Genomic DNA, 24,866 nt, shown 5'->3' on the forward strand with positions numbered 1-24,866 from the left:
ACCCCGTCGAGCCGGCGACATCCTTGTCCCTTAAAGACGGTGACAAGAACCACGCCACGACACTTCGAAAAGCGAGAGTATAAGAGCGAGCGCGTAAGAGGCGAAACGCCCCCGAAAGCGGGTCCGATATCGTTCTTCGTTCGTTCAAACATTCGTAGCCTTAACTCAATACTGTACACATCTGAATAAAGAGCCATCCTACAAACTTCAGAAGTGGGATCTTCGAGGCTAGAATCAGTGCGTTAGAGTAGAGATTCACCGTAATACGTTGTGCGTGTCGAGACGAGTGTGTCGCGTGTGATTATCCCGCGAGGTGCAGGATAAAGGGCGATATTTCGAAGTGTTCATTATCGCGTTACTGTCGCGAACATTCGTAGCACGTTGCCCTGTATGTGTCGTGTGGTGAGAGAAGAACTACTCTATAATGGCAAGCACGGGAAACGCATCCGGATGCGGTGTAGTACGCCTAAGGGAGCTCCTTCGGGAAAGGGGTCTGCCATCGTATGGCAACAAGGCTGAGTTACTACTGCGTCTACAGAAGAAAGCGCCCGACGCGCTAAGCCAGGAAGAAAACGCCGACAATGGAGAAAGCGTACAGGAAAATGCTGTGGGTGGAGAATCCGACCAGGGCACGACCCGAGAAGCGAATGACGCGACCGCCCGCGAACTCGAACTTGTTCGTCGGGAGAGAGATCTGCTTCGACGCGAGCTCGAGTTGATAAAGCGCGAGGTCGATTTAAGAGATCGCACGTCAACTCCCGTCAGGAGCCCGACGATAAGTGAGAACACCAGCAACAATATCAGAGGATTAAGAGATTTGTTAAGCGATTTCGATGGCACCGGAAATGAATACTTTAAATGGCGTCAGCAAATCGAACTGTTACGAGACACATACAACCTCGACGATAAAGCTATTAAAGTATTAATCGGTTCGAAGTTGAAGGGCAGAGTGTTGAATTGGTTTCACTCGAAGCCAGAACATATCACTTTGACTGCCACGGGTCTATTGGACAAAATGAAACAGATGTTCGATCAATGTCCGAAAAGACTGACGTTAAGAAGAGATTTCGAGAAACGAACGTGGCAGACCGGCGAATCCTTCGCCGATTACTGTCATGAAAAAGTGATTTTGGCCGGTCAAGTTCCCATTGACGATGACGAAGTTATCGATTACATCATCGACGGCGTACCTGATCCACGACTACGAGACCAAGCACGACTTCAACGGTTCGTGGAAGTACCGGAACTATTAAAGGCGTTCGAAAACATTACCTTACGAAACAACCCGAAAGCAGAGCGGAATCTCTTCGGGAAAAACCTGCAGAAAACCACAAGGAGGACAAGGCAATCTCATCCGAACGGGAGACGGCGAACTCGACGCAGAAGAAGATCTTCAAATGCTTCAACTGCAAGGAGCCGGAACACCGTGCGTCAAACTGCAAGAAACCGCGTGTAGCGGCCGAAAATTCAACAGGCGATCGATCTAACGGCTCGACGGAGGGATCCGGAACGACCGAGGCTAATTTGGTCCAGCCGATTGTTGGAAATAATCCCTATACGGTATCTGTAAAATATGCGGCCCCTCAAGGCGAATGTAACACGCGTCAACATTTGTTCGAAGCGATAGTCGATACCGGTTCACCTATTAGCCTAATTAAATCCGAGTACGTGCCAGTTGCTTGTCTTATTCCGGTCGCGAAAAACGATTATCAGTTTAGCGGCATTAACAGCTCGCCGATTGATATTTCAGGCATTTTCGAAGAAAATGTAAAAATTAATGATATCGACATTCGGATCAAATTCTTCGTGGTACCGAGTACGACGATGAGTAGTGTCGCGTTGTTAGGCAGAGATTTTGTCGCGAGTCCCGCGGTAAATGTGGAATTCGGCGAAACAGTTAAAATCTCGCATAATATAAAAGAGAAAGACGACTTTGAGAAACAAATCATGCACATCAATTATGATAGGCAGTCGCTTGATCAACCGGATTTGAATATCAGTCAAAATGTTTCGCGCAGCACAGCTGAGGCCGTACGGAACGCTTATAACGATGTATATTCGTCGGAAAGAAAGCCAACGGTACCGGAAGACGAACCGGAAATGACAATAAGTCTAAAACACGAGCAGCCTGTTAGCTTTCGCGTCCGGCGACTATCGTATTCGGACAAAGAGAAATTGAACGCCATTCTAGATGATTTGATTAAAGAAAAAATTATACGAGAAAGTAACTCTCCGTACGCAAGTCCGATCGTCTTAGTGCGTAAGAAAACCGGCGATCTGCGTCCGGAGATTATGCGTCGATTACAGGGAATTAAATAAAATAACAATTAAAGATAACTTTCCGACGCCTATAATTGAAGATCACATAGATCGACTGAAGGGAAAAAAGATTTATAGTTGCTTTGATTTAAAGAACGGATTTCATCATATTAAAATGGCAGAGTCTTCAATTAAATATACTTCTTTTGTAACGCCCATGGGACAGTATGAGTATGATATTGAAAATGCCTTTTAGGCTGACAAACGCTCCGCGAGTATTTCAGAGATACATTTATAATGTATTTCGGTCGATGATCGCGCAAAACAAGATATTGGTTTATATGGACGATATTATGGTTGCTACAGAAGAAATCGATGAGCATCTTATTATTTTACGCGAGGTGTTTGAAAGGGCTCATGATCATAATCTCATATTCCGGTTAGATAAATGTCATTTTTTGTATAATCAAATAACGTATCTCGGTTATTTGATCAATGAAAATGGTATCCAACCGAGCCCCGCTAATATCGATTCGATCGTTAATTATTCCGTGCCTCGTAATACAAAAGATGTACAGCGATTTATAGGGCTAGCGAGCTATTTTCGAAAATTTATATCGAGATTTTCGATCACCGCGAAACCATTGTATGATTTGTTAAGAAAAGGCGTCAATTTTAAATTCGGAGTCGAGGAGAATAATGCGTTCGATGCGTTAAAAGTATACTTAGCCAGTCAACCGATCTTAGTGATTTATTGCCCTAAGGCGGCAACCGAGTTACACTGCGACGCGAGCATAAGTGGGTTTGGTGCTATCTTGCTACAGAAACAAGGCGACGCACAGTATAGACCCGTATCATATTTCAGTCATAGGACGTCGCCTGCAGAGTCTAAGTATCACAGTTTTGAACTGGAGTGTCTAGCCGCTATATATGCGATAAAACGTTTTCATGTGTATTTGTCAGGCGTTCGGTTTAAAATAGTCACTGATTGCGATAGTTTTCGTCTTACGTTAAGTAAGCAAACGGTTAACCCACGAATAGCGCGCTGGGCAATGTTTTTGCAACAATACGATTATGAGATAGTACACCGATCTAGTAAACGCATGGCGCACGTGGATACCCTTAGCCGCTGTAATAGTATCTTGATTCTGGAGGGCAATACATTCGAGCGCGTTCTTTCAATTAAACAAGATCAAGATCCTGAGATTTGCAAAATTAGAGGTAAACTAGAAAAAACCGAAGATAAAATGTATGAACTTCGAGACGGCCTCGTATATCGAAAGATAAATAAAAGAAAGCTATTGTTCTATGTACCGCAGACGATGGAGAATGTTATACGAACGTGTCACGATGACATTGGCCACGTCGGAATTAGCAAAGTAATCGCTAATATCAGTAAGGTATATTGGTTTCCAAGCATGCGGGAGAAAGTAAAAAGATATTTAGAAAATTGTTTGAAATGTATCGAATTTTCACCGCCTAGCGGAAAGTCAGAGGGATATTTACATAGCATCCCGAAGGGTAACCTGCCGTTTCAAACTTATCATATCGATCATTATGGGCCTCTCGAAAAGACCGGTAAAGGCTATAAATATATATTCTTCATTATAGATGCATTTACGAAGTTCATACGTCTTTATCCGTGTAAGTCGACTACGACTAGCGAGTCGGTAAAACATCTAACGGATTATTTCCGGTCTTACAGTAAACCGCAACGAGTTATAAGCGATCGCGGCACTGCTTTCACGTCAGACGAGTTTAAACATTTTTTAAAGGAACAATCGATAGAACACGTCCTGATAGCCGTTGCTACACCTAGAGCCAATGGACAGGTAGAAAGAATGAATCGATTCCTGACACCAATGCTAGCCAAACTGAGCGACGATCCGGGAAAATGGGATCGAATGATTCATTTGGCAGAATTTTCTATTAATAACACCGTATGTAGATCGACCGGAAATACTCCTAGCCAATTATTGTTTGGCTTAGAACAGTTAGGCGAAGTCCATGATTCGTTGCGCTTAACCTTGTGTGACTATACTGCGACCGATCGAGACTTGTCGGCGTTACGATAAGAGGCAGCACGAAAAATCTTAGTAAATCAGGCTGCAAACGAAAAGTCATTCGATCGCGCTTATAAAAAAGCAACCACTTATGCCGAAGGCGACTATGTCATGATCGCGAACGTGGATACTACGGCAGGAGCAAATAAGAAACTTATTCCAAAATATAGGGGACCGTATGTCATTCACAAGAGCTTAGGGTCTGACCGCTACGTCGTACGCGATATCCCTGGGTTTCAGGTTACCCAGTTAGTCTACGACGGTGTGGTATCTGCCGATCGCATGAAACCCTGGGCACGCGAGTAAAAATGTCAAGTCCTACACCGTATGGTCGACTGGGACAGTCGACGTGTCAGGATGGACGATTGGTAGGAATAAATACATCCTACTCCTTGTTACTCCATACCCCGTCGAGCCGGCGACACCCTTGTCCCTTAAAGACGGTGACAAGAACCACGCCACGACACTTCGAAAAGCGAGAGTATAAGAGCGAGCGCGTAAGAGGCGAAACGCCCCCAAAAGCGGGTCCGATATCGTTCTTCGTTCGTTCTTCAAACATTCGTAGCCTTAACTCAATACTGTACACATCTGAATAAAGAGCCATCCTACATCATCCAATATTGTTTCTGTATTATTTTCTTCTGTGTCTTCTATTTGGAATACTAAATTTTTTAATTCCAAACGTAATTCATTGTGATTATTTGGCAGTATAATGTCAGAGTATAAAGCGTTGTTATGCTTTAACCACGTTAAAGCGTCAAATACTTTTTTAACACTAACTATCTCTTCCCAAATAATCTTTGATTTTGTTGGAACATCTCTAACTAAGATATATAATTCGTGATTAACGTTTATTGGATCAGTAGTAGAACATAATTTATTCATCGTTTCTTGTAATGGAAGCGGTAAATGAAATGCTCTACCTGTAACTTTTGGCATCATTTGCCTTTGAGGCAATTTTTTATTCATAACAGTTCCCATTTTGAGAATAGTTTGAAATGCTTTAGCTCTCTGTATAAGAATTTTTTCAAATGTATTAAGAGATGATATTATTTCGGGCACAACATCTGTAAAAAGATTATTTAAAATGCAATATGCAGGCATTAGGCCTTTACGAAATTTGCCTGCACAATAATTACATATATATTCTGCATTAATTTTTTGTTGTTGTACATGTGCCATTAAATCTCTCCAAATTTGAATGTCTATTTGTGTGTTTGAATACTATTAACTTTAAATACATTCTTTTATAACACAATTTCTCACATGATGCGCAAATATGTCGTGTATCAGCTGAACGTTTAGTTAAAGTCTTAAATGCATTATTATATTTAGAAATAATATCATCATCACTCAGAATTGTATCTGTCTGTTGATTTTTGTACATATCTGCTTTTTCTGGTGCAGAAGTTACAATTTTATTTAATGTGTTTAAATCAGCATGATGCCTTATCGAGATTTTTCATCTCTTGATAAAATGCTATCATTTGATAAATTAAACGCTTAATATTTCTTACTTTTGGAAAATGAGGCGATAATAATTAAATAGGAAGAAACATTCCTTTACAAAGTCTTGAATCAATATGACAGTTACGCGTATGACCTAATTTTTCATTTGAAGTTTTCATAGTACATTTATGAATATTTTGAATAAATTTAGGTACTTTCTTTAAAGTACAAGTATTGATAGTTTCGAGGAATTTCTGATAACGGCCAATTAAAAAATCGTCAATTTTACATGAACTATTGCATAACCACGATTTTTTTGCTTGTAATTGTAATTTTTTTGCTTGTAACGGTAATATATTTACAACTTGTCCATTCCCATCTATTACCAAAGGTTTCGATGACGTTACATTTTTTATTAATGGTAATTTATATATATTCAGAATTTCTTCTTTTAAGGTATTCAAAGGTTTTGATGAAGTTATATTATGGTATATAGAATCAATAAAATAATTTTCGGATGATGCTGTATGTCTAAAATCGCCACATAATGTATGTATTTTTTCTTCATTTGTAGAACATTCAGCGACAAGTGTCAAACTCACTTCTGATTTCTTTTTAATTAAAGCTAACATTTTGTACACATTGCGAATATATTTGTTTCTAATATATATGCACCATCGTACGATTTTTTCGGCTTTTAATCGTCTCTCAATATGACTTAATACTGAGAGAGAGTTTTTTAATAATACTTTTTATAAATATTTCTGAAGAATGTTTTATGGTGTTTTTCGACCCAAATTTTTCGTATTTTTTAATAATTTTCTTCCGGTTTTCGTGATTTTTTATTGCAAGTATAGATTTTTTATTTTTCTCATAATATCGTTTATTATAAAGCCATTTACGATCTAATCCTTTTTGGCTTTCTTGTTCATGTTGAGAGTTTCTAGAACGTATACGATTTTGTGCACGTAGTTTCATATAATCTCGCTTATATTGATTTTGTTCTTTAACACAAATATCTTTTGAATTTTGCTCATTTCGTTTAGCACGATTATTTTCTAAGTTCTCTTCATATCGATGTTTACTGCAATTTTCAATATTTTTGTTATAAATTATAGTGTCGTTTTCTAGCACAAATATTTCAATATCATGTAATTTTAGAAAAATTTTAAACAAAAATTGTCTGGCTTCAAGAGGAATATAAGATAGTGGCAAAGATTTGACCTTTGGCTAGTCGTTTAAAAGTCACATAAAGGTCACATTCAATTTCTTAAATAGAATCTACTATTTTTCATTGCATATTCTTGTAGCTTATCTCGAGAGCTTTCCAAAAGTATTTTTCTCTTAAGTACTTTTTGAGTTATAAGGTTTGAAATTAACAATTTTTGACATAAAATGTAAAATATTATTTTTTATGCCAAAAAATTGTTAACTTCAACACTTAAACTTAAAAAGTACTTAAGAAAAAAAATATTTTGATAGTATTCTAGAAAGCTCTCTAGACATTAAAGAAATTGAAGGTAATCTTTACGTGATCTATAAACGAATATCCAAAGTCAAATCTTTGCCATTATCTTATGTTCCCCTTCAAACCATACATTTGTTTGAAACATTTTTTTCTAAAGTTACATGATATATATGGGGCATTCCACGCCAAATCAACGACTTTTTTCCCAGACCATTTTTGATTTGCTTCATTTTTTTTATGTTTTTGTATCCATTAAAAGTAGTTTCCATGAATTTTTTTAGATTTTTATCTTTATCGATTTCCGAGTTACACATTAAAAAAAAATTAATTTTAACAATTTTCAAAAATTTCAAATATTTATAATTTGAAGAAAAATAAAAATATTGTCATTGATAAGGTGGTTATTTTTTTTTGTCTTTGAATGTATTTTTCGAAAATAATATTGAAAAAATTAAAAAAAAAAATTTAATAATGTTTTAATCAATTTTAACCAAAATTATATTTTTTTCCTCAATGAGACGCCTTCGATTTTTTTTAAGAAAATGTATATCACTCTAGACTTAACAAAATTTTTGAGCTACTGGCGAAAAGGGGATTCAAATATTTTTGATTTTTTAAGACTATTTTTCAACATTTTTTCCAATTTTTTTTCAAAAATCGCACTTTTTGGTGTTTTACACCACTCTAATTAAAAAAATAAGTATTTACAAAATTAATAGGCATTCATTTCGAAGTATCAAAGGGTCAAGAAAAATTAAAATTCCAATATGTTAAAAAAATTAAAAATATTAGAATTTTCTTTTTTCCTGACCCTTAAAACCCTTAAAACTTTAAAATAAGTGCCTCTTAATTTTGTAAAAACTTATTTTAAATCAGAGTTGTGTAAAACATCAAAAAATGCGATTTTTGAAAAAAAAATTGAAGAAAAATCGAAAAGTAGTCTTAAAAAGTCGAAAATATTTGAATTTCCTCTTCGCCAATAGCTCAAAAATTTTGTTTATAAGCCTAAAATGATATACATTTTTTTGAAAAAAATCGAAGTGGTTTCATTGAGAAAAAAAAATAATTTTGGTTAAAATTGATTAAAATACTATTAAATTTTTTTAAAAATTTTTTCAATATTTTATTTCGAAAAATACATTTAAAGACCAAAAATAACTACCTTATCAATGACAATATTTTTATTTTTCTTGAAGTTATAAATATTTGAAATTTTCGAAAATAAAAAAATTTTAATTAAAAAGACTAGGCGCTGCTAAATTAAACAATATGCTAAAGTTAATTTTGAAATTTAGCAGCGCCTAGTCTTTTTAATAAAAATTTTTTTATTTTTTTTTATTTGTAATAATTTTAATAATATTTGCATAAATTTTTAATTTTTAATATTTGTATTAATTTTTAATTCTATTTTTTATGTGTTTTGTCTTATTCTTTTATTATTACGATTCTACATGGGTTTGCAACTTTCAGCGTGAAGAGAGGTCTATAATTATACGATTCTACATGGGTTTGCAACTTTCAGTGTGAAGAGAGATCTATAATTATACGATTCTACATGGGGTTCCAATTCCAGCGTGAAGAAAGATCTCTATAATTATACTATTCTACATGGGTTTGTAACTTTAATTTTTCACTGGTACAAGTTTCTACTTTCACTTGGCGCAATTTTTTTCTTATATCAATACTTTTGTAGTACGATTCTACATGGGTTTGCAATGGATAATTTTTCATACAATTCTACATGGGTTTGCAATAGGTAATTTTTCATACGATTTTACATGGGTTTGCAATGGGTAATTTTTCATACGATTCTACATAGGTTTGCAATGGGTAATTTTTCATAGGATTCTACATGGGTTTGCAATGGGTAATTTTTTGTTACTGGCGTGCCCATACTTGGCGCCTTTTTTTACCTTTTTTTTAAAGGTAAGTTTTTATAGGTAAGTTATTATATATTAATCCTCAATTAAGAAGGAAAAAAGTATATAGGAAGAAGAGAAATAAATAAAAGGAAGAGAATTAAATTTTATTTTACACATGAATATTGAAAATGGAAAGCACGAGTATTTTATAATTGACAGGGAGATTATTTTTACACACAGTCTTCTTGAACTGATAAAAATATATTTGCACAAGATTTTACTAACAATAAGTATACTATAATAATTAGCGAAATATGGCAAGTAGTACTCGATCAATATTAATAGTATGAAGCTGCACATATGCTTGCTCTACGTCCCTTTGTTATTATTATTTCATATATTCTTTGTATCAAGCCATTTAAGCAGTAACTTTAAAAAATATAAAGTTAATGTTACCGCCAAATCTTCACTGTACGACATACCTATATCTTCAAGCACTTCCTGTTGCGATACGTAAGAAATAAGCGTTACATTTTTTTCTAGCATAGTTGAGAATGAATATATAGTTAAATTTAAGAAATTATTACAAGGCAGATGTACGAGAGAATTACATAAGAACTGTGTTAAGTTCATTTGGCATTAAAAACTGGAAAATTATACCTCGTAACAATGCAGCATCCAAATATCCTAGTAACTTTGATACTGTGCTCGTAAAAAAAATAGATCAAGACCAAGCGTTAAAAGCTCTAATTGATTATCCGCTTATAAAGACAGTGACACCGCAAAGACTTATACAGAGGACATTAAAGTTTATTAATACAAGTGATTCTTATATCTTAGCAGATAAAAACTCCAAAAAAAGAATCAATAATCTTTCTTTTTCTCATGTAAGTTGTGGTATTATAAACTTACCTTTAAAAAAAAAAGTAAAATATGGTTAAGTATGGGCACGCCAGTAACAAAAAATTACTCATTGCAAACCCATGTAGAATTAAATAATCCCTATAAAAACTTACCTTTAAAAAAAAAGGTAAAGAAAGGCGCCAAGTATGGGCACGCCAGTAACAAAAAATTACCCATTGCAAACCCATGTAAAATCGTATGGAAAATTACTTATTGCAAACCCATGTAGAATTGTATGAAAAATTATCCATTGCAAACTCATGTGGAATCTTACTACAAAAGTAATGATATTTAAAAAAATGCGCCAAGTGAAATTAGAAACTTTTGTAGCAGTGAAAAATAAAAGTTGTAAACTTATATAGAGTCGTATTTATAATGAACCAGTGAAAAATTAAAGTTACAAACCCTTCTAGAATAGTATTTAATTTAAAAGACTAGACGCTGCTAAATTTCAAAATTAACTTTAGCATATTGTTTAATTTAGCAGCGCCTAGTCTTTTTAACTAAATACTATTCTACATGGGTTTGAGTAGAAATACTATGCCGATTCTAACCCAGGGGCAATGAGGGGCGGTGAGGGGCGAGGGGAACCCAGGGCTCGGGGGAATGACGTCACGCGGGGAGGGGGAATAACGTCACGCGGGAGCAGTGATGCAAGATTTCACGCGCGACAGCCACTTCGCGACAGCCATCTTGCAGTGGAGGGGGTAGGTCGGCAGCGCAAAGCGCACCGAAAAGATGAGAACCCTTGTCCTTCGAACATAGAAGAGGACAGATATATATCTTTTGTCCTTTATTTTCTTTTGATAGAATAGAGCTACGAATTTCGAGCGAATCCGGAATACTGGCGATAGCGAGTAGGCGATGCGACCCAATATGCAAAAAGAAAATATAAAATATAAAAAATATATTTAATATTATAAAATAATATTAATAAAATTAATATATTTTAAACATAAATTAAGTAACTTACATTTAAAATTTTAATTAAAAATAATTATTAAGTAATTAATAATTATAATTAATAATTATAAGTATATTTTATATATAAAAATCCACTCTTGGCCAATATATACGCCTTTCTATTAAAAAATACTTTTTATCTTTAAAAAAATAATTGTAATAAAATAATATTTTAATTTATGAATATTGTTTAAGATTTTATTCTTTTTATTCCCTATTTATTTTCTACTAATGTACGACGTACATATTGTTGCTCAACGGAAACCGCGAGAAGGTGGTGGTTTCTTCCGTCAAAAAATTAAAAATATTGTATATTGGGAAATGTCATTATTAAAAAAATATTAAAATTATAAAATAATAAAAATAAATAAATAAGTAATTAAATAAAAAAAAATTAATAAAAAAATTAATAAAATAAATAAAAAAGAAATAAAAAGTCAATTATATATAATTAATTAATAAAAAGTGAATTGCATCCCAATATACTTCGTCATATAAATATATTATGTGTATGTGTGTGTGTATATACATATATATACATAATGTTTACATTGTATGCATATATATATATATATATATATTATATATTATATACATATATGCATATAATTGTATACATATATATATATATTTATTATATATTTATATACACAATTTTCTTACATGCTTATAAGCATGACGTCTTTTAAATAAAATGTATTATTAATAAGACGAGGGACCAGGTATGTCGGCAACATTAGCGTCTGCAGCATGTAGCTTTAAAATATTTTTATTTTTTTTACAGCAGTAGCATATAATTTGTCCGCCGACATAAGAAACAAATGTTTTTCATTAACTTGCATGTTTATAGCTGTTTCTCCCCTCGTCTTTAATGCAGATTTAAATATATAAATAGCATTAACAGAAGCGGACGAAATTTTATTAGGTTTTTTTGTTTTTACATTATTTAAAAGAGAAAACATTCTCTCCGGATCGGCATTAGAATTTGGAAGCGATTTAATAGTATTTATAACATTTTTTAAATTAGGATATTTAGCATTATTATTGGTGTCTCGACGTTGTAAAATTTCTTTCCAAGCATTATCAAAATTTAATTTAGTGAAGCTTTGTTTTTCTTCCATTCTAAAATCTGATGCTAATGCAATCCATTCTTTTTTTAAAGCATCTTCATCAAAACCGCTAATAGTTTTAATGACAAAAGAAACGTTATTGAATGATGTTTCTCCATTATAAAATAAGCTTACAAATGGTTGAAAAACTATTAATTGTGATAAAAATGTGTCATTTATTGGTAATCTTTTACGAATTTCTTCTGCAGCAGTCACAAAATGTTAAACAATTTTCTCGAATAATTTTAACAATGTCTACGTGACCTTCCAGTAGTAATTCGTTAAGATATTCCTCACATTCTGAACCCAAAGTAACTTCATTAAGATCTTTTTGATTCTCCTTTAGAGAGAATGCAATATTTTCAGAAAATGGTTCTAAATGCTCTTCTTTTAAAAAATTTTTGCAGATTTGGAAAAGAAATTTTTTGGATTTTGGTTGTAATAAATGAATTCTGGTTTCTAATGCTTGAAAAAATGCATTAAATGCATTAAAGAAATTTAAAGTATATTTAAAAAAAAGAAAATAAGCTTTTAGTTCTACGTTGTTCATCATAGACAGTAGATATTCTCCAGAATTTTTTTTTTTCCTTACAACCATTTCGGTAAGAAAATATTTAATTGTATCCCAAGATTCAAGAAGTCGTTCGACACATAAATAATGAGACAGCCAGCGTGTATCACATAATTTTAATATTTTGCGATTTGTTTCTTGGAAACATTCACAAAATTCTCTGAAAATTGCTGTACGTTTTGGGCTGCTGTTCAAATAATTAGAAATTTTTTTTATAAATTCATTGCAATACGCAGGTATTTTATTACATGCAGTATGCGCTGCTAATGCAGCGGAGTGGCAAGGGCACGTTAAAGTTAGTAAACGTGGACATAGTTCTTCCAACTTTTTTTTGAACAATAAATATTTCCCTGTCATAACAGATGCGTTATCGCACGACAAGGCAACAATATTTGGAAATGGTATCTGCAATTTCCACATTTCACATTTAAATGCCTGAAACAACTTTTCTGCGCTTGAATCTTTGGCATCAATATCGATTAATTTGACTAATTGCGAGCGAACATCTAATGTCTCCGAATCAACGTATCGGACAAAAAAAGTCATCCATTTATTATTAGATATGTCTGATGTTTCGTCTGAATAAAAACTGAACTTATTGACGACACGATCCGTCTCAATCGGACACAAAACGTTTGTAATAATGCTTTTACATTTCGTTCGACTCATGCTCATGCTTTTCAATACGTCAGGATCTTCTCCTATTTGTTGAAAAAATGTAAGAATCTCTATTGCATTTTGATGAGAAATGTTTTTATTAGCAATTAATGCTGCATATCTGATTTCCGCGGATTTTTTACGTTCATTAAATGGCAAAAGAGATTTATTTTGCATATTTAAATCTTCTAAATTTGATTGATTTTTTTCTAAATATTTTTTATATATATTTATATGTGTTTTGGATTCTGCATGACGATGGATTTGCGATAAACTACTAGCGATAGATTTATCGCAAATCAAACAAAAAAATAAACTTTCGTCATGTGGCACTTCACGCAACCAAAGTTTAAATTCTTCAATATCTAACCATTCTTTTTTAAATATTGATTTACGCGATTTTTTTATTGATATCTCAACATTATCATTACTATTAATATCAGATGATAATGTATTCTTTTTAATATTATTTTGATGATACGCGGAATCAGCATGTCTTAATATGTATGTTGAATTGCACGAAAAAGTTTTATTGCATATACTGCAATAAAATAAAGACTACTATCAGATGATACTTTACATACCCAAGATTAGTATCGGTCGTCTGTAAGCCAAGCTTCTGCAAAACTTCGCTTACGAGCTTTTCGGGGCTTCGTCAATTCAACACACATTTTTCGTTACTTTATACTATTTGTTAAAGCGAAATATATATACTGATCAAGAGCTAATTGCTCGAAAACGAGAGATGTTTATAGTAAAACGGTTTACAGCTGACTCCACGAATTTCGAAGACATAAATGTCAAAAACCTGCCGCTAGATTGTTATTGTGTCAAACAGCTGATTGGAGAGCTGCTTGACAAGACGAGACGCGCGGTAAAACGATCAACACGCGCAAAAAAGGTAAACACGGCTCGTCGGGAAGCCGAATATAATGATTGAAATACATTTCCCAATATACAATATTTTAAATTTTTTGACGGAAGAAACCACCACCTTCTCGCGGTTTCCGTTGAGCAACAATATGTACGTCGTACATTAGTAGAAAATAAATAGGGAATAAAAAGAATAAAATCTTAAACAATATTTATAAATTAAAATATTATTTTATTACAATTATTTCTTTAAAGATAAAAAAATCTTTTTTAATAGAAAGGCGTATATATTGGCCAAGAGTGGATTTTTATATATAAAATATACTTATAATTATTAATTATAATTATTATTAATTAATAATTATTTTTAATTAAAATTTTTAATATAAGTTACTTTATGATTAAAATATATTAATTTTATTAATATTATTTTATAATATTAAATATATTTTTTATATTTTATATTTTCTTTTTGCATATTGGGTCGCATCGCCTACTCGCTATCGCCAGTATTCCGGATTCGCTCGAAATTCGTAGCTCTATTCTATCAAAAGAAAATAAAGGACAAAAGATATATATCTGTCCTCTTCTATGTTCGAAGGACAAGGATTCTCATCTTTTCGGTGCGCTTTGCGCTGCCGACCTACCCCCTCCAATGCAAGATGGCTGTCGCGAAGTGGCTGTCGCGCGTGAAATTTTGCATCACTGCGCGGGAGGCGTCCGCGATGTACCACGATGTACCACGAGGGGGCCGCGGGAGGGGGAAGCGTCCGCGATTTAAATGCCGGGTCCACGAGTGGTCCGCGGGGAGGGGGAAGCGTCCGCGATTTAGAAGCCGGGTCCGCGAGGGGTCCGCGGGGAGGGGGAGGCGTCGGCGATTTTGGAGCCGGGTCCGCGAGGGGTCCGCGGGGGGGGGGAAGGCGTCAGCAATTTTGGAACCGAGTCCGCGAGGGGTCCGCGGGGGGGGGGGAGGCGTCCGCGATTTTGGTGCCGGGTCCGCGAGGGGTCCGCGGGGAGAGAGGAATCCGCGAAGGAGAGCGCGAGGCGAACGCGAGAGAGAGATGACGCACGCGAAGGAGAGAGATAGCGGTCGCGAGATAGTGCGAGATGGCTAGGTAGCGTAATGACGCGAGGCGTTCGCGAAGGAGAGCGCGAGGCGCACGCGAGAGAGATGACGCAAGCGAGGCGTATATGCAAGAGAGATAGCGGTCGCGAGATGATGCGGCGATGAAGAGCGCGAGAGCTGATGCAGCGAAGGAGAGCGCGAGAGGCGGACGCGAGAGAGACTTTTTTTTATAATAATATTTATAGTAATTTTTAATTAATAATAAGATTTTAATAGGAGGAAAGGAGAGAGGACTTATTCTAAAATAAATACATTTATTTAATATTTTTAATTAATATTTAAAATAATGTTTATTTATAAAATAGGTATGTGTATACACGTGTGATGTGTGTGTGTGTGTGTGTGTGTGTGTATTTACAAAATGTGTGTGTGTGAATTTAAAATATAAAATATACAATATATAAAATATACAGTATAATAATATAATATAAATATAAAATATGAAATATAAATAGGGGATGTGGGGCGGTGTTGAGTGATGGTGCGACGGCGGCGGCATGGCGAGGTGGATGCGGTTTCTGCATAACAAAAAATTTATTAATATTTTCCTATTTTTTAAATTTATTCTAAAATAAAAAACTTACACAGATTACCAAGAAAACTCGTTTGCAATACAACCAGGATTGAGTTCTGTTACATAAAAATTATGAACTCGCCATTCAAAAAAGTCGAGTGGAGAATGATACAAATTATGCGTAAATATGCAATCACACAGGTTTTTCGTGTGACGTTTTTAGAAACCTATTTCGCGCCCGTGTATTGCCTGCACGATTGAATTTACTGGAGTGTGTGTCGATAGTGCTGGAACATTGGTATCTACGCTTAAGTAACATCTGCGTAGCGATCTTCTTATTTCTTCGAGTCGCGCGATTCGAGCGGTCCATGACTGCAAATCTCAATAATTTTGGATTTATTTTTATTTCATAAAATTTCCAAAAAAATCTCCATGGTTGTGTCCTTTCATCTCCAGAGGTATTGTCCTTTCAGCAAATCGATACATCCATCGCACTCCAACTCCCATTTACTATAACTCATTTTACGTTCATTTGGATGCACTGCAAAATTTTCTTTTTCGAAGAAATCGGCTTTCTTCAACACATCTTTTTCCAGCGATGCAATGTATTCGTCCTGAGTTAGCATCTTCACATCACTCGCCATTTTCACAGCACTTTAAGTGTTTTAAACAGTTTAATGTGTGCAAATAGGACACACACTGCACGATAAAATTTGATTTAGGGAGCATCTACAGTTGCAACACGTTTTTCCTTCAATTAGAGTATATCTTACAGTTTCATGCAACCGCACAGCACGAACATGTGAGTATAAGTCTGCTACTCGCAGGAAGCATGTAGAACAAAATTTTTCATCTTCATTAGTTTTATAATAAAAGAAAATATTACACATTTTTGTCAGTTCATTAAAATCATTTATATCGGCCTGTTTTAAAACTCGTACACATTTGTCATTAAAGTCATCGCTACACTCACTATTGTAATCAGAATCTGCTGTCGATGATATTTCAATTTCAGATTCTTCTTCTATAATTTCTTCATCATTTACTTCTTCGGCATCTATATCCATGTATTCATCACTATCATCAATTACAATTACTTCTCTATTCATTTTACATTCAAGACTGTCAGAAACGTGACGATGGGGACACATATTATAATGTTGCTCCCCTCTTGATTTTTAATTCTACATCTCTCATGTTCTAACTGGAGTATCACGTCTCAGCTAGCTCATCACTTTTCTAGAGAGCGAAAAAGTTTTGTCAACTATGCACTTATCAGACAGGGAAAAAATAATTAAACGCAGATTAACAATGAAATAATTTATTCGTTAGAAGCATCGTGAAGAATAACATTTACAGCACAAGTTATCAATTCACAATCTATAAGTGATTCGTTGTCAAACATACGACTTTCACGTATCGCTTTTGCGGCATTGCTCGCATCGCAGATATTATCACGTTGTAAAACATTTACAAATTGTTTAAACTTTTCAGTAACAATATGCGTATTTTCACACAACCAGAAATACATATGATCAACACATTTTTCAAAATCGAATAAATGTAATAAAGTTGATGGTTTCATGTACAAAGTATTATCTGATAATGTAATCTTTATAATTTTTGAAGTATGCATATTAACCACTTCGAGTGTCAGATCTCGAATCCATAGTGGAGTTTCAGTTAACCGATCAATGTCTGCTCGCTTCTGCATTAGCAATTTCCACGTTTCAATAGACAATACTATTTGATTGCCTCGATTATCTCCGAGAGCTAATTCCACAGAAGATATATTTCCAACGCTGATTCCAATTTCCAAATATTTGTACGATGTTGATGTTAGGGCATATCTTCTTCCAAGAATACGAACCGCACGATGAGCGCTATAAATTTGAGGTTATTTAAAAATCATTATTTAACAAAAAAAAAAGTATTAAAACTTACATATCACATTTCTTCTTGCACAAAACATCGCTCTCCTGAATTCTCGGAGTGTAATAATTTATGCTGCTTAAAAGAACCTTTCACTCAAGTAATCAACGCAATACTAAATAATTATTATTACAATTTTACATTGTTGCATTGCAACTGCAATTATTGCTGACGCGATAATATTTTCAACCAATCAAAGCGCCGATGCACGGCTGCTGTCATCCCCAGGTGTTCAAAACCTACGTGACAAAATCAGCTGATTAGCAAAATGTATCAAAGCGCCAATGTACAGCTGCTATGATATTATCATCCTCAATGAAATCATCGTAAAAATGCAACATATATAAAATTTCAAGCTCCGCTGTACGGCTGCTATGACATATATCATCCTCAGATGATTAGACGTAAAAAATGCAACATATTCACAATTTCAAGCGCCGATGTACGGCTGCTATGACACCATCCTCAATGAAATCATCGAAAAAATGCAACATATCCAAAATTTCAAGCGCCGATGCACGGCTGCTGTCACCCCCAAGTTTTCAAAATGTACGTGACAAAATCGCACCGATTTGCAAACTGTATCACAAGCGCTGATGTACGACTGCTGCTATGACATCACCCCCAAGTTTTCAAAATGTACGTGACAAAATCACACCGATTTGCAAAATTGCAATTTTCAAGCGCCAATGTACAGCTGTTATGATATCATCTTCAGATGAACTATTAGATGTAAAAAATATATCAATTTCAAGGCCGATGAGCCGCACGTGATAAAATCGCAACATACTCGAGTTTTTCAAGTGTCAGTGATCAAATAAAAATGCTGATAAGGAGGCATACTCTGTCAGTATCTTTGTCAGAGGTTCAAGAAGTGCATCTCGAGTAAAGAAATATGGCACAATTGGAAGCAAGTTTGTTGGAGCAATCAGCAAGGGTGAATTCGGTGGAGGAATACATTGTGTGGGAGCAGCAATGTGACCAATACATCGAATCATTGCAAGAACAAAGCCGAATCAAACGCCCACGATTAGCGATTGGAGTTCGACAATCACTTGTCGCCCAAATTGCTCGCCTAGAAGGATTGACAAATTTGGTACGCCGACGTTTCATACACACACAGGTGCCGGATGCAGTACACAAGAAAACAGATTATTTTGGCGTGAGATTGATACAGCGTTTGAAAGTCGCATATTGACTGGTGCGGTAATAAACTATAATTACATCGAACCTCGTCAATTTCTCGAAGATGCCAAAGACATTGTGATCAGACACATGCAACAAGTTATGCAAAAACATTTTAATGTGAAAGTGAACACTATGTTTAATGGTGAGTTCGTGTCGGGTGATAAGCGCGCCAATAAATCAATTAATACTAAAAACTATGAAATCTTTCACACGTCCAATCTACGCGAGTGGTACGAACATCGCATTATCGAGCCCACATTGGCATCTCTCGAAGAGTTTCAAGAACGTGATAGTGGTTGGGCATTGTCGCGAATAAACAATTTGACTATAAATGTAAACAAATACAATCCAATGCATGCGGGATACCACATTAAATTACCGCGAGAAATAATGATGAAAAGAGCGGTGGTGAATGTGCAATCAAAAGACAATGCATGTTTTGCGTGGGCGGTGGTCGCTGCACTGTATCTCGCCGAAAGAAATGTGCAACTAGAATCTTCATATCCTCATTACACGACAGTACTCAATCTCCAAGACATTGAGTTTCCGATGACATTAAACCAAATTAAAAAGTTTGAACTTGCTAACAACATCACCATCAACGTTTACTGTATTGAGAACGGCATCATCCCGATGCGTCTCTCGGAGCAAAAGAGAGAGAAACACGTCAACTTGCTGTACGTGGAAGACAGCAACAACATTGGACATTTCACATGCATCAAGAATCTCTCCCGACTTGTCAGCTCACAATTGAGCAAACATGGTCACAAGACATATATCTGCGATCGGTATGTATATTTATTGCAAATTATATATGTATATTTATTGTAAATTATATATGTATATAAAATAAAATTGTTTATAATTGTAATTTTTACAGATGTATGCATTATTTCGGATCTGAAGACAAACTGCAATCACATACGGTAGACTGCGGAGAGACGAACGACTGCGCTATCCGGTTACTGAGCGAAAAAGACAAGTGGCTTAGCTTCACCAATTACACCAGGAAAGAGCGGCTTCCATTTGTGGTGTACACCGACTTGGAATGCGTTTTGGCAAAGACGGAAGAAGAAAAAAACTTTCAACATCATCAAGTATTTAGTATCGGATACTATGTACACTGCTCGTACAACAATTCGTTATCCGCGTACAATTCTCGTCGCAGCACCGATTGCGTTTCATGGTTTGCCGAACAACTATAAAATTTGGCGCAACGCGTAAAGACTATTTTAACCACAAATGTTCCTATGGTAAATTTAACATCTGACGAGTGGGAAAAGTTTCACAGCGCAACGCATTGTCACATTTGCGAAAAATCGTTTGCGCAAGATGATACACGCGTACGCGATCATTGCCATCTGACCGGACGATACAGAGGTCCCGCGCACTCAAATTGCAATCTAAATTATAAAGAATCTTTTTGTATTCCGATAGTTTTTCACAATTTATCAGGTTATGACGCACATTTCATTATCGAGGATATAGCTACAGCGTTTGAAGGGAGCATTGAATTACTTCCGATTACTAAAGAAAAATATATATCATTCACAAAAACTGTCAATAGTACCAACGATGACAAAGATTGGAAAGCTTGCATAAAATTACGATTCATCGATTCATATAAATCTCTTACGACAAGTCTCGATAAATTGGCATCTTTTTTGGATAAAAACAAACTCAAAATTTTACATTCGGAATTTCAAAATTTACCGATTGAAAATTTCAATCTATTAACACGGAAGGGCGTCTTTCCGTACGAATATATAGACTGTGTCGACAAGTTGCAAGATACGTGTTTACCGCCGCGCGAATCATTCTACAGTTCCTTGACCGGTGACACAGTATCCGAGAGCGATTACGCGCACGCCGAGAACGTCTGGAACCGATTCTCCCTTCGAACGCTAGGCGAATATAGCGATCTGTATTTAAAAATTGATGTCTTGTTATTAGCAGATATTTTTGAAAATTTTCGCGATAGTTGTATCAAAAGCTATGGACTCGACCCCGCGTATTATTATACTCTTCCCGGGTATACATGGGACGCCATGTTAAAACATACAAATATTACGTTCGAATTGCTAACCGATATCGACATGGTTATGTTTATCGAACGTGGTATACGCGGCGGTCTAAGTCAATGTTCCAACAGATACGTTCATGCTAATAACAAGTATGCAGTCGTACGATCCATCGAAACCATCATCATATCTCATGTATTTTGATGTAAATAGTTTATACGGATGGGCAATGTGCCAACCATTGCCATATGCCGATTTTCGATGGGTCGACGACGTATCTAATTTCAACATCTCGTCAATAGCGCTCGATTCGCATACAGGCTATATCCTCGAAGTAGATTTAAAGTATCCACAACATCTTCACGACACGCACACTGACCTACCGTTTTGCCCGACACGTGACAAACCGCCCTGCAAGCGGGAAGATAAGCTTCTCGCAACGCTATATCATAAGAAGCGTTATGTCATACACTACCGCAACCTGCAGCAATGTATGCGACACGGCCTTCGCGTTACAAAAATACATCGCGTATTACAATTCACTCAATCTCCATGGCTCCGAAATTATATCGAACTTAATACAAAATTTCGAACACACGCGAAAAATGATTTTGAAAAAAAATTTATACAAATTAATGAATAATGCGGTATTTGGCAAGACGATAGAAAATGTGCGTAATCATGTCGATGTAAAACTCATCACACATTGGGATGGACGATACGGTGCAGAGGCAATGATTGCGAAACCAAATTTTCACAGTAGAAGCATCTTTTCTGAAAATCTAATCGCTGTCGAATTACGCAAACTCGAGGTAAAATTTTATAAACCAATCTATGTCGGCATGTGCATACTCGACATCTCCAAAACGTGTTTATATGAATTTCATCACGAGTACATGTCACCGCTGTATCGTGACAGATGCCGGGTAATGTACACCGACACAGACAGCCTAATATATCACATTGAATGCGAAGATGTATATGAGAATATGAAGCGCGACGTGAGCAAATTTGATACGAGCGATTACGCTGTGGACAATGCGTACGGTATACCGCTCGTGAATAAAAAGGTACCCGGTCTAATGAAAGATGAAAACAACGGCGTGATAATGACCGAATTTGTAGGGCTTAGAGCAAAAATGTATGCCTTGCGAGTGGATGGCAAGAAAGATACCAAAAAAGTAAAAGGTGTCAAGAGTAACGTCGTCGCGAGAACGATAACGTTTGACGATTATACACGGTGTTTGAATGATGATATTGAAATGACACGTAGTCAGTCTTGTATAAGATCGAAATTGCACGTATACACCATTCGCGAGACAAAAATTGCTCTAAGTCCGTACGACGACAAGCGGTATATCATACCTGAAACCACTGATACATTACCGTGGGAACATTATAAAATACTATTGTAAATAATAGATATATATTTGTATACATAAGTAACAATTAGCTCGCGCGCGGGATTTAATCTATAAAAAGGTGTGTGTGTGTGTGTGTGTGTGTGTTTCGCGGGTGTTACATAAGTACGGAGGTCATCAATCGGGACATGAAGGGGGGAGAATTTATTGTCTAAATATATTATGGTCCCGATTGGTTATTACAATAATTTTTCATTTTAATAATTAGGTAAAAATAAATATTAGAGTGTACGTGAGAGTATGTGCGGGTGGGTTTATTTTTGTTTTTTCCTTTTTTATTTATATAATTTCGGAAATTTCAATAGTTGAGGGGGGAAGGAAAGCATGAAGGATGTCGGCGGGGAATCCGATAGGATTGGGGTGGATAGGAGTAAACATGGGGATAAGGGTACCTGGGAGACTTCCTGCCACGATTCGCATGAACTGCTCTTCGTCTGGCTCCTCAGGACCGCAGGAATAAGTTCCTCGGGGGAGAGGAAGATCTAAGATGGGGAAGGTTTCGAGTAGCCATTTATAGCATTGGTTCTCGTGGGAGAAAGGAATTCGCCCGATGTATGCCTTTAAGAAGTCGAAGGCGTTAGTGTAATTAGTGGGAGATTCTTCCGCTTCTTGGCACATGCAGCTTTCGCCACACTCTATGTCGGGGGATGAGGGGGAAGGAGAGCGACTGAGACAGGGAGGGGGAAGGTAGTTCTGAGGTGCAGGAGATGGAATGCGCGATGGCTCTGGAGAGGAAATCGAAGGGTAATGGGGGAGTGTCAGGGTTTCTATTTCCGCTGTGCTTATTAATTATGTTAATATGTTCGGTGATTAAGCGCTCTAACAAGTCTTGCGTTGGACTATCGTCCGGGAATGAGTCGGCCGTAGCCCGACTTCTCGCCTCAAGCGTCGATTCCGCCGATTTCGCGAGTGTTTTATAACCCTTTTTGAATGCTGCTGGGTTTTCACTAAATAATGACAATGATAAGAAGCGAGTCTTCAAGGGAGTTCTTGGATATAATATTTGCTCAATATATGTTTTTTATAACTTCAATATTTATTTAATATATATATATATTATTGAAAAGTTTGCATCTCTATAATTCTGTTCGTTAGTATGGTGGGGGAAGTCAAGGAGGCTCACTCTGCAGTTACGCAGGGAACCCGCGAGATAAGGAGAGGTCGTGGGGCTCACTCTGCAGTTACGCAGGGAACCCGCGAGATAAGGAGAGGTCGTGGGGCTCACTCTGCAGTTACGCAGGGAACCCGTGAGATCAGGAGCTCTCACTGCAATTATGCAGGGAACCCGCAAAATCAGGAGCTCGCACTGCAATTACGCAGGGAACCCGTGAGATCAGGAGCTCTCACTGCAATTATGCAGGGAACCCGACGGTGATAAGGAGAGCTTGAGGACGAGGGGGTTTAAAGCGAACTTCTCTATAACGTCTGTTGGACATTAAATAATATTATTTGTCCAAGAACTCCTTTTAGTAGTGTGAGATAAAAAATAGACTTACTACTTGTAGTGAGCGTAGTATATTTCTTCTTTTCGTCTGTTTCTGGCTCTGGCTCTGGCTGGTTTTGTAGGTGGTCAATCGCACTTATTACCACTCGCAAATTACGATTTTCGAGCTGTACGTGAATAGAACTTGTCAGTGCTTGCACGAACACGGTAAGTGTTGAGATTCGCGTTTATATTCAGTTTTTTGGTTCACGCCCTCCGTTCCGACCTCTTAACAAAATCCCGCGAATAGAAACTCGTAATTGCATTTTTTAATATTTTTCCTTTCCCCTTCTATGGGGTGCGTTGGAAGGATCTACGAATCGGAAGTTTATTGTGGTCGTTTACGAACGGAGCTCGCTTCCCAAAAACGGGGATGTCTCGAGATTTCGATATCGGCGGCGATGTTTGTTGTTAGTTTTTCCTATATCGCGATATTTGGCGTTTGTTAGTGCCGCTTTTATCGGCGGGTTCTTGCTTTATAGCCCTCACGTGCTGCTTAGAGCTTGTTTGCTGAGAGGCGATGCGTGTGGCATCTTTTTAATCTTTATATTTTTCGCCGCTTCCTCGCGAAAATACCCGCAGGTGTGCTATCTTATTTTCCACACTTTCGTTTTCATTATTTGTTTTCCCCTAATCTTACCAGGGAAGGATTTGCTTTCGGTGCGTTCCCGCCATCGTTGTGTTTTCCCGATTTACAATGATTGTCGGTTTCTCGCGAGAGTTTCCGCTGCGGTGCCGCTTCGCTTGGCACGTTCTATCAATTCGTTGTTCTGGTTTTCCCCTCAAAGACGGGCTCGCTTTCGGCCCGCTCTCGCCGTCTTTGCGTTTTGCCGATATGTGATTTTAACTTATTATTCGCGAGGGTGTCGGCAAGAATCCGCTTTCGGCATCTTTCCGCCTGGTCTTTTTTATTTACCGATTTTGTAATATTTATCGGTCGCTCACGATATCTGCAGCTGTCCGTTTCGCTGGGCACGTTTTCGTTTTATTATATACGTGCCGCT

The 24,866-nt window shown here is 36.4% G+C and overlaps 2 pseudogenes; both read left to right on the top strand.

Moving 5' to 3' along the window:
- The first annotated feature begins 4,100 nt into the window (after window positions 1-4,100).
- On the top strand, window positions 4,101-4,628 carry LOC145944543 (uncharacterized; annotated as a pseudogene).
- A 14,016-nt stretch (window positions 4,629-18,644) lies between these two features.
- On the top strand, window positions 18,645-20,142 carry LOC145944794 (uncharacterized; annotated as a pseudogene).
- The last annotated feature ends 4,724 nt before the right edge of the window (window positions 20,143-24,866 follow it).

The sequence above is a fragment of the Prenolepis imparis genome, unplaced genomic scaffold (assembly GCF_030444845.1).
Source record: "Prenolepis imparis isolate NDT839.2.m4 unplaced genomic scaffold, iyPreImpa1.0 SCAF_13, whole genome shotgun sequence".
Classification (NCBI taxonomy): Eukaryota; Metazoa; Arthropoda; class Insecta; order Hymenoptera; family Formicidae; genus Prenolepis; species Prenolepis imparis.